The following is an 11,833-nucleotide window of genomic DNA, read 5'->3' on the forward strand; positions in this document are numbered from 1 at the left end:
GTGCAGCCACAACAACCTGGTGCTGAATGCCCAGAAGACAGTGGAGATTATTGTGGACTTCAGGAAGCACACAGCCCCACTCCCCCCCCATCATCCCGACTGACACCCTCATCACCTCTGTGGACTCATTCCGCTTCCTGGGTACCACCATCACCCAGGACCTGAAGTGGGAGCCCACCATCACCTCCGTCATAAAGAAAGCCCAGCAGAGGATGTACTTCCTGAGGCAGCTGAAGAAATTCAACCTGCCAACACGGACGATGATGCAATTCTACACTGCAATCATCGAGTCCATCCTCACCTCCTCCATCACCATGTGGTACGCTGGAGCCTCTATCAGGGACAAACAGAGACTGCAGCGTGTTGTGCGCTCTGCTGAGAAGGTGATTGGCTGCAGACTCCCATCTCTGCAGGACCTGTACACCTCCAGGACACTGGGGCGTGCAGCTCGGATCACAGCTGACCCTTCTCACCCCGGACACAGTCTGTTTGACCTGCTCCCCTCAGGCAGGAGGCTCCGGTCCATTCGCACCAGAACCTCTCGCCATAAGAACAGTTTCTTCCCCTCTGCTGTCGGACACATGAACAATAACCGTATGACTGTTCCCACCACTAACACATGACCCTACACTGTGTTCAAAGCATCATTCCATGTTTGGCACTGATCACCACCTGCACTCATGTATAAATCTATCTACTTAGCACTTTTAATTTTAATTTTTATGTTTATTTAAGCGTCATCTGACAGTATATTTTGCACTAAGTACCACAGCAATTTCCTAATGTTGTAAACCTGTTCAACATTTGGCAATAAACCCATTCTGAGTCTGACCTCTCTTATGTCTGATGTCTGGATTGTATTCTTGAACAAGCAAAGCCCATCTTATCAATCTCTGGTTGTGGTTGTATATGCACTCCAGAAATACCAAAGGGTTATGGTCGGTATACACCATAACAGGAGTTGCAGTGGATCTTACGTAAACATCAAAATGGTTAACGTTTCTTTCTCAATGGTGGAGTAGTTAAGTTGGTGAGGCTTGAACTTAGCTGAGAAGTAGGCAACTTGGTGACTGATGCCATCTGCTCCATCGTGTAGCAGTACTGCTACACGTTGAAGGCCTTGCTGAAACCTGGAGCCAGTATAGGGGCACTGCAAAGGAGAGACTTGGCACAGTTAAATACATGTTGACACTGCATTTGTACTGCACAAATGACTTATAGGAGCCACTACTGTCGACAAATTCTGGCAGAAACTGCTATAGTAGCCCACTAGACCCAAGAATCACCCGAGCTCTCGTATTGTGGTGGGCATTTAATTTATTTTGCCTGAAATGCCAGAATCTCAGGTTAAACCTCACAAAATTTCAGCAACCACCAAACAGCTATATGTCGTCTTTCTCACCCGACGGCACAGACAGCTCACTGATTCTGATGTTTCGGTGGGTCTGTGCTTTGTGTTTAGCGCTAGAGAGTGAGCTTTATTTTTTGAGGTGAACAGGCTAAAGAGAAACCTAAACTGAGAAAACTAACCTGAAACCTACATGCAGTGGAAACACAGGGCGATAACACAGACCAGTAACAGGCAGGAGAAAACACAGGGCTTATATACTCACAGGAGCAATCAGGGAATGGGATACAGGAGAGCAACACAGCTGGGAGAAATCAGAGCTGATGAGACAGGGGAAACGTAAACTGAACACACTGACATTTGACAAGGTAGCTTCAAAGTAAAATAGGAAAACAACAGGTATGCACAGACACAAACTTAACACAAGATATGTCAACAGGGAGGGAACACAAAGATGTGGGACCAGGGCAGGCACAGAGACACAGAACAAAAGGAGCTCGAAATACAAAACAGAAACAAAACCTGAGAGCAAGAAATTCCCAACAAGAATGAATCTAAAACACAAGATAATAATCAAAACCAAAACCAATGAGTCCACAGACTCAGGACCATGACAAAAGCAATAATAAGAATTAACTTTGACTCGGCTGTTGCTGAGAACTTTTGTAAGTTAAAACATCAAAGAACAGTCAATTAAAATATTTACACTTAAAGTTAACATCTGAAAACTGGAGAAGTGGAGAACAAAAGAACGGCAGGACTTGATACTGTCAATGAGAGATGAACAGTACCTGAAATATATGTTCTTAAGAAGTGGGGGAAAATGCAGTTAAGACCTGAAATAGGACCTGAGAGATGCATCTGGCCCTTCAGTTGATCCGCTGACCATTCACTGAAATCTCATAAAAATGGTTTTCAGGGAAGTGTGGTTGTCAGTATCAAGAAGCCATTCTTAAGGAATGGAAGTATACGGAGGAGGTGAGTATAGAAGTAGATCAGTGAGTTTCTACAGCCATGATGGAAGGTTGGGTTGTTTTGTTTTTTTGTTGTTGTTGTTTTGTGGTGTTGGTAATAATACTTTTTTTTCTTTTACTGTTTCACAAAGGGCTAAAAAGTCATTGAAAATTTTTGAAAAATGTATTCAAGCAATTTGGCAGGACAAAGCAAAAGCAGAATTAAAAACAAGAATAATCACAAAATAATAATGAAATCACATCAGTTATACTATGTAATTAACCTACTCTGATTTTGTTCTTATCTTTGGTAAGAGTATGAGTACACTTTGGCCACAGATGTCCTTATCTCTGTGTCTGTGCTAATGGAAAGGATCTAACAGGGAAGCAGGGTGCATTGAATATTCAATCCTTCAGGAGTACAGAGAGACCCCAAACCTTCTTAATATTGGGAGAAGCAGCAAGAAGCTTGGAAAGCTGCAATTCAGCCAGGGGTCTCTTTACCCCAAGTTACTCGACAAGCATTACTTCATGTTATAGTGTTATTTGTCATCATAGTGATTAGTTTACCAGACCGATTACCTACAGACTATTTACTGGCATTCAAATAGTAAATTCAGCCCCACAATTTTAAAACAATTTTATTGCAACGATACAAATTCCTCAAACATCAACAATGAACATGGCTCCCCTCCCTCCTTTTCCTCCCCATCCCCGGCTACCTCCCTCTTCCCGCTCCACCACACTCACCCACACAGGTAGGGCCTTGGGCTGCGGGTGTGTCACCAGGGTGCAGGGGAGACATCCCCCCCCCCCCCCCCCCCTGTCCCCTTCTGGCCACCTGTGCCTCAATTTTATCTCACAACTTAGACATCCACATTACTTACACTCTCATAACACACACATATATATATAGGGCCTTGAGGGTGGGCACGTTAACGGCGTCCAGTGGACGGTCTGTGTACTCAAACCTACCTCTGGCGCTGGTGCCCACCTCTCAATTTTAAATCCATGTAGACATTGAGGGTTCTCGGGAGGGGCCGTGCTAACACCTGCTGCTCTCTGGCAGCAGCACCATGCTCTCCCTTGTTTTAAATGCACTTTAGAACAACACGCAGCAACACTACACATGAGCGGGAGGAGGGAGGTATGGGGTCTTCACACACCCCCGTTCTCTGCTAGCCATCGGGATCCGGGCTGGGAGGAGATGTTGGCTGTCCGATTGGCCTCCCTGCTGCTGCGGAGCCTGGGACGGTCTGCTTGCCTCCACCCCGAGGGGAAGGGTAACATCTCTTGGGTCTGGGTTCTGTTTCCCCCTCTGGGGGCGAGGGTACCTGGACCCGGGGTATAGAGTATGTTTGGGGAGTGTGATTGTGTGTACATGTCCATTTATGTCAATCCTTACGTTGGGTGAGTGCTGAGTGTTTGTATATGTGTGCATGAGGGTGGGAATGCATGTTTGTGTCTGTGTGTGCCTGTTTGTCTGTGTCTATATGTCAGGTCAGGTCTTAGACTCCACCTCTCTGGGAACTCCCAGGCCCTCCAAGGCCTATCTCCCCTCACCACACTCCCTGCCGGTGACTGATGCCCTCAGGGGTCGGTGCATTGGTGGTTCTTGGTGTCCGGGGCTGGGCGCTCAGGTATGTACCAGCTCACTCCCGGTGGCTACCTGGCGGGGCCTGGCGCCTGTTGCTCAGTCAGGCCTCCTCCGGGGTGCGGGGGCTCTCGGGCCTCCGGCCCGGTTCACTCTGGCACAGCTGGCTGCCAGCAGAGCCGGCGGGCACGCCGGTGCAGCCCCCTCTAGCTTCTGCTCGGTGGCTACTGGGTGACACCTTGTCTGGGGATCCTCAGCCCTTCCCATGAGGGTGGCACGGATGCCCCTCCGGTGGTCCTCCTTGGGCTCTCGCACTCTGGGGCCTCTGGATGTCTGGGGCCTGGATCTCCTCCATGCCTGCTTCATGCCCTGGGGGACGGGGCTATGGCTCTCTACATCCTCTTGCAGACCATTACATGTGGAAACCATTTGAATACAAGCGTGTTGATCCACATAGGTGTGCACACGGGTGTTCACTGTTCATAGACCTAAATTACACCTTTCTTGGCTGCTACTTCAAAGCACATTGTGCGCTGTCTGTCCTGCGTGCTGCACAACAACATTGAATATTTAGTATTTACTGCTGTTTACACTTAGCTAGATTAATGCGATGGTGTTGTGTTTAGCATGTTGCTTTGGGGTTTTTTGCTTGTTTTCTATTCTTTTTCTCTCAACAGGTGATCCAGGAGATTTTTTTTTCTCCCCCCCCTTTCTCGCTGTCCCTCTCCCCTTTTGTTTTTCTTTTCCTTCCTCTTTCTTTCTCCCTTTCCTATCCCTCACTCATGTCTGTCCCGTCTGTAACAACTGAAAATAAAATAAAATAAATAATAAAAACAAAGGTCGATCAAATGGACCAATACGGCAATGCCACGATGATCCATTTGGCAAAATAAGTCTTTGTTGGTCTTCAGACAACAATTCTGATGGCTAAAGAACCAAATGGGACAGGCAAAACAAAACAAAAAAACAAAAAACAATGAACATGGCTGAATATAATAACCTTTTTGTGTTTACTGTCAACTATTTCTTTTAATTTATATAATACATTAATAAAGGGGACAATATTAAATAACAGCAACATATCATCATCTCTTTGATAATATGGCAAAGTCTAAGGCATATGTTTCATATACAGTGCCATGAAAAACTAATTTTCCCCTTTTGGCATTCCTTAGTTTTTTGCATATTTCCCACACTTAAATATTTTACACAATTAATTTTTAATTTTAGACAATGTACATCCCGCTATCAAGGTTCAAAGGACTGTTTTTAAATGAACTTGATTATCCACAAATGGAGAAAACTGAACAGTGGTGAAACTTCCCAGGCATGGCTGGCCTACCGAAATTACTCCAAAAGTGCATTGTCCCAATATGTCCCAAGGAGAGAACCACTACTCACTACTCACAATACACCACATTTGCTACAAAAAATGTTAATCCCCAAAACCTTAAATATCATTTGGACTAATGAGTTAAAAGTTTCTCCTTTGGTATCTGAATGACTTTTTGTATTTTAAAATTGGAAAAAAAAAATTTGTCTAAAAATTTCAAAATTCCTGAAGGAGAATATCTGGCCATCAATTTCTGTCCTGAATCTTAAGCACACTTGGGTTACAAAGCTGAGCAGTGATCCAAAACACACCTAGTTCCTCTAAGTTTCTCTGTTTTCCTCATTCTCTTGTTTCTTGGGTTGAATCTTCCACTGCAGTTTGAAATCAGTCAATCCTTGACTTGTTAGCTTGGCTCCTAGCTGTGACAGAATAGAAAGATAAGTAGGTGGTTTCATCATTTTATTGAAGCTGTCTGTCAGTATATTTATCCATTGCTTTTTCTTTGTAGTTTGTTTGCTTTACTTTAAAATTTTCCAGAAGCAAAAACAAAACTTTTACCTGTTGGAGTATCTGGACATTAATTGCAGAGTCAGTTAAGTCAACATCAGTCAAAAACTTAGTCTTCACTGTCGTCCTCAACTTTGCCACTTAGCAGGAAACATGTAACCAAAAAATAAAAGTAAGTTTTGACAAACTGAGAAACAGGAGTTGTTGTTAGTCAGGGTATGTTTTTTTGTTTGTTTGTTTATTTGTTTTGTGTGTGTTATTGAACATTTACCTTGATGGCAAATGAAAACATATTTTATTGTACATATGTCGTCATCCCACTTGTGGAGGTTATTCTCCACCACACAATGCTGGTTACCTAGATAATTCTCTGGTTTGGAACTTCGCCAGTTTTCCAAGGAGCTCTGACTCTTGTCAGACCAGGTCCATGGCACTCTGTACAGACCGATCCAAATGGCATCATTGTTTGGTTTTAATGAACTGACCTCAGCGTTCTCTTCACTGTTTTCGATCACTGCCAAGTCCATGCTTAGTTTTATGCAGTATTCTCGAGCAGAGGGCCATGTTTTTGTAATAGAGATGTACATGTAATTTTTCTTGTTTTGCTGTGTAACTGCAGCAGATAGAAAATAAGCCAGTAAGCGGGAAAGAAAGTGTTTAAGCATTCAAGTAATCACGGCAGATGACAGATGATTCTGAATTTATTATGGATATCAAATAGTTAACATTGTAAATGAAAGAGTAAAAAATTTGGATAATCAATTTAATGTTTTCAAATCACTACTCAAACTTTTTGAGTTAGGGGTTTTCTTATATTTTATACAACAAATCTTCAGTGATGTTTTCTGTGAAATCTACTAGTAAAAAATGCAGGTTAAGTCATTAGTGAGGTCAGAAACCCATGAATGAAAATATTTTCTTACCATTGTAGCAAACGAAACTTGTGCTTGCGCCACAGTTTTTATCGTACCACTTTCCTTCAAGACCCATTATTACACAAGTTTCATTTCCAGCATAATTATCTGGATTGGTATAGTACCAGTTGTTGTAAACAGTTTTGCTCGTTTCACCAGTTACTGCCCATCTCCAGGAGTTGGTGTCATTGCCTAGCGTATTCTTCCAGGACTTGGGATCATCCTGCAGTCCAATCCATGCCCAGTCGTAGGAAAAAGTTGAATTTAGCCTGCTTATATCATCCATGTTTTCGAAGGTGGCCAGGTCTGTGTACTTCTCTCTGCAGTATTGTTGAGCGTCGTTCCAGCTCATTTTTTTGTCAACGTAGTAGTACTTACGAGGAGGGAACTTTGAGCAAGAGCAGAGACTAAACCCTAACATTGGTAATAGATAGTATAAGTAGTATTAAGTTAATTATTTGTATAATACACACAAGAAAAGGATAAACAAACATTAAAGAGCCCTTAGTGCGATCTTTGTAACTACATTTACAGGCTACACAGGGGTACCAGTCTACCAGGGGTAATATAAAAGCAAGGAGGCCAGTAATGTTGCAGTAATGCCCAAATATTATAAGATCAATATTGAATTCAATATTTGCCATTGAATTGCCATATCCTAGCATATTTTACTTTGTTGCTGGGGTCATAACTGCTGGATTTCTTGAAGATGAAACAATAATTCAGGTTTATTTCAACCATGGCATATTTTCCTATTTAGTCAGAAAGCTAACATTCAGTTTTAGAATTTAGCAACTCAGCGCTGAGTTGCTCCTGCAGACTTGATTTTGGTCTCTTTTATGGATTCCAGTTCAAATAACAATGGCCAACACTGTAACACTGTGAGGAATCATGAAATCGTTTTTCACCAGTATATGTCCTTCTGTGTATATAAGCATATATTGGAATGCTTTCTTGCATTTACACAATATCTCTTCATAACCTTCAGCTGATCCAAAATGCTGAAGCAAGGGTAGTGACAAGGACTATAAAAAGAGACAATGTTTCCCCCATATGGGCTTAATTGACGTGCAAGCTAAATTGAAAATAGTTTTTATTTTTAGTTGCATGAAAGCACTTCAACAAGCCACTTTTCTCTGTTGGTAGCTGAATAACTTAAGTCACATTTTAAATTTAATGTAAGTTCCCCATAAAAGTAATGTTACTCAACTCGTGGTTATGTGTGCTCTGCTGGTCTCCATTGAAACAGACACATGGAGGAGAGCAGATGCTCATAAAATACTAGAAGAGAGACGTAAAGTTCTTGTTCATGAAAACTTATGAGTGAAAGTTGAGGCAGTGTCTGCATGGGAGTAGCTTATGTTATGCACAGAGTCAAAATTATAGCTTTAGATTTGTATATTAAATTTTGAGGAATAGAGATCATTTGTAGGGGTTCATTCAATGCCTCTTTGCACCTCCTCAAAGTTTTAATAAAATGAAACATAAGATTTTTTTGACACACTGTTTTTGAGGTAATGGAAAATGTCCTGCTAAGGCTTCTTTTTCAACTTTACAATTCAAATCACACATTTCCATTATGCAAATATGGGGATCTTACCAAAGAGAAGGAGAGTCAGTTTTGGGAAACAACCCATTTCTGATTTCACTGGAGAGAGGAGGAATATAGGTCAACACAAATAAAAACAAAAAACAAACAAAAAAACCCAACAACTTTAAAGCCACTTTTCATTATATCTGTTCCCGGTTTTCTCTGATGTGTTAATCCACAAAAGAATGACATAGCATGCTTTTGAGAATGAGAATAAAGTCAGAAAATAATGACTTTAAAAGTTTTCTTCGGGAATATATAAAAAAGAACATAATATGAGAACACACTACATTACTTACTTAAATAGTAAGAAATAAATGTTTAAAAATTACAGTAAAAGTTGTTCTAACAGTCTTATTGCCCAGACAAATAATTTATTTACTTATTTTACTCTAGACAAAAGAAAAAGAACAGAATTTCTATAGTAGCTTGTGGAAAAAAATAGAAACTTTCCTGTCATTTAATTGTTTATCTATTACTTCATTATGTCGATTACGTTAAAAAGTCCAAAATTTAAACCTTCTGTCACATTTTTGAAAGATGTCAGTTAGGCTGGATTGGAGCTTCTGGCCCCCACGCCTTACACGTCTTACACGTCTGCCTTAGCCTCACAGACAGGTTTTTGGGGTGTTTTTTTTTTTTCAAAAAAAACCCTCATCAATACAATACAAACTTACACTGATCAGTCACAACATTAAAACTAATGAAAGGTTGCATGATTAAGACTGATCTTGCTCTCTGTGTAGAAAATTGGTGTGGCAGGGATAATGGTTGAAGTAGCTGCCACACCAATTTTCTACACAGAGAGCAAGATCAGTCTTAATCATGCAACCTTTCATTAGTTTTAATGTTGTGACTGATCAGTGTAAGTTTGTATTGTATGGATGAGTTTTTTTTTTCAATAGAAATAACAGAAAATAGTGAAAATTTGGAAATTAGAATTCCCAAATCATGTCTTCAAGTCAGTCCAGACCCCAGATTTATTCACCCTAACAGCCGTTATTTTTGTATTTTCGGGAGTTTGACGAAATGATCTTTCTTTTTTATCTGTTTATTATTAGTCAATATATAACTAAAAAGAGACAACCACTGTTCATTTATTAACATATAATATATGCAATAGAATAAGTGCATATTGTTCTATCTATAATTTAGGCAACAAAAAAAAAAAAGGCACAATAACAAAATCTAAATGTTTTGAAACACTCAAATTCTGGAAATATAAAGATATACTTACAAGTTTGGTCAAAACTGTTTTAAGGTTGAGTTCTGAATGCTCCACATATGAATACAGGCAATGAATTTACCACCCTTTAAATGGTTAGTCTTGGACCTTATTTTCATATGTAAATAATAAGACAAGTCCTCTAGGGGTGGTAACACACATCCAATAAGTCACTGTGACATACTTGACTGGAAGACCAAAAGTGATACTGTGTATAAGAAGTAGATGCGCAGACTCTACTTTCTGACAAAGCTTGGATCATTTACCAAGTGCAGCAAGATGTTGGAGAGCTTCAATCACTGCGTGGTAGGAAATAGGATTGTCACAATACTAGAATTTCAAACCCCATGGTGGGAAAATATTCAATACCATTTTGAATACCATGGGGAAAATTTTGAGCCCATCCTGTAACAACAGAAGCAATGACAATGAAGTTACATGTAGATCACCAAAAAGTTAACTAAATAATTATTTAAGTTTTGAGGTTTCATTTTACATAATTGTATTAGAGATAGTGAAGCTGAAAAATATTTTAAAACCTGCTAATAAACAAATGGTATAACAACTTAAACAGTCTAAGGAGCTTGGAAAGAAAAGCGTCTGAGTTCTTTAAGTTGCTTGAAGACGTTTCACCTCTCATCTGAGAAACTTCTTCAGTTCTAAGGTCAAATGGTGGGGAGTCCCAGATTTAAGCCCTATGGGAGAGTCCCCCCAAGAGGGCCAATGGATCCCCTAATGGTCCTCTTTCTAATCACACAGGATGATTAGATTAATCTAATATGATTCCAGTAAGTTGTCATAATAAAAAAAGAATTAATTTATTAAGCAATACATAAAACCTGTTTCTCATTTGTATTCATTGTTAAATTTGAAGAAAAGGCTGTTGTGAACTAAAGCATCATCTGTTTGTTTGTTTTTTTCCCCCCTAAACGATCCAGTGTTTCTGCTGCCGCTGTATTTGACTGTTTCACAAGAAGAGTGCCATGACAAACTGTAAATGTAAATGATGTGTAGTTGTGCCAGGAAAGTGTCCTTGATTTGCGATTTTTTTTTTTATGTCCTCTTTATTTACATCTTATTTACAGGGTCTATTACAGTAGTTCCCTCACATGTTTTACACGGGATTTATCAGCACATATTATCTATAATAAAGAACCGATCAAATTTAATAACTGATATAGCTCATTAGACTTTACATTCACTTTCATGCTCAACACAGTTTTCTTTTATTTGTAAACTACACAAAAACAAAACATTTCAGAATAAATCGAAATCTGAAAAATATTTTGTTTCATGTAAATTTGTAAATTTTTTTGTAAAAATGATTTTGCAAATTCTGCAATTCTGCAAGTATTAAATGTGTAATATGAATAAAATAAGTCCAAATACAGTGGAACCCCGACTTAGAAATACCCAATTTAATGAAAAATTCAAGTTACAAAGGCACTGAACTGCAATATTTCTGCCCGCGTTACGGCAAAATGCCCGTGTAATCAAATCCGCTGGCTCTGATTGGCTGAGCCTACAATGCCCACAATGCCTTCCGAATTATGTGACAACTCCTTGGCCTTCGTGATTGCGCTTCGCTGTTCCACTTGAACAAATATTGTTGTTCTAGTTAGCATTTAGCCTATAGCCTATCATTCAGCATCGCCTCACTCAAAACGCGCGATGGGTGCTTCGACTTACGAAAATTTTCGACTTACAAAAGACCCTCAGCAACAAATTAATTTCATAAGTCGGGGTTCCACTGTATAATATTTATCAAGGTGATGTTTAAATATGCATTTGGTGAGGTTGTAGTTTAGTTGGGAATGGTCAAAAGACTCCTATGAGTAGAAGATCAAGGGAACATTTAACCTTGCCTGAGATAATGTTATTCGGGCCCCACTCTGGAGCCAGGCCTGGGAAAGGTCAACTGATCACCACCTGGTGGTGATTTGGATCAGGTGGCTGGGGAGCATGTTGGACAAACCTGGCATACCTAAATGTATAGTGAGGGTGTGCTAGGAACACCTAGCAGAGACCCTGATCAGCGAGATCTTCAACTCACAGAGCTTCAGCAGCATTCCGAGGGAGACTGGAGACATTGAGTCCAAATGAACCCCCAAACCAAATGGTGGACAGCAAAGGTGAATGGAGCCACCAGGCTGAAGAAGTGCTATCAGGCTTGGTTTTCCTGTGGGACTTCAGAGGCAGCTAGTACGTACTGACATGCCAAGCGGAATGCAGCTCAGGTAGTGGCTGAAGAAACAACTTGGTAGTTGGAGGAGTTCAGAAACGCCATGTCTAGCTCTGGGGGTGAGTTTCTCTGAGATATGGCCCCTGGGGTGGATGAGGTTAACCCTGAGTTCCTGAAGGGTCTGGA

Source organism: Astatotilapia calliptera, chromosome 11 (genome assembly GCF_900246225.1).
Source record: "Astatotilapia calliptera chromosome 11, fAstCal1.2, whole genome shotgun sequence".
NCBI lineage: Eukaryota > Metazoa > Chordata > Actinopteri > Cichliformes > Cichlidae > Astatotilapia > Astatotilapia calliptera.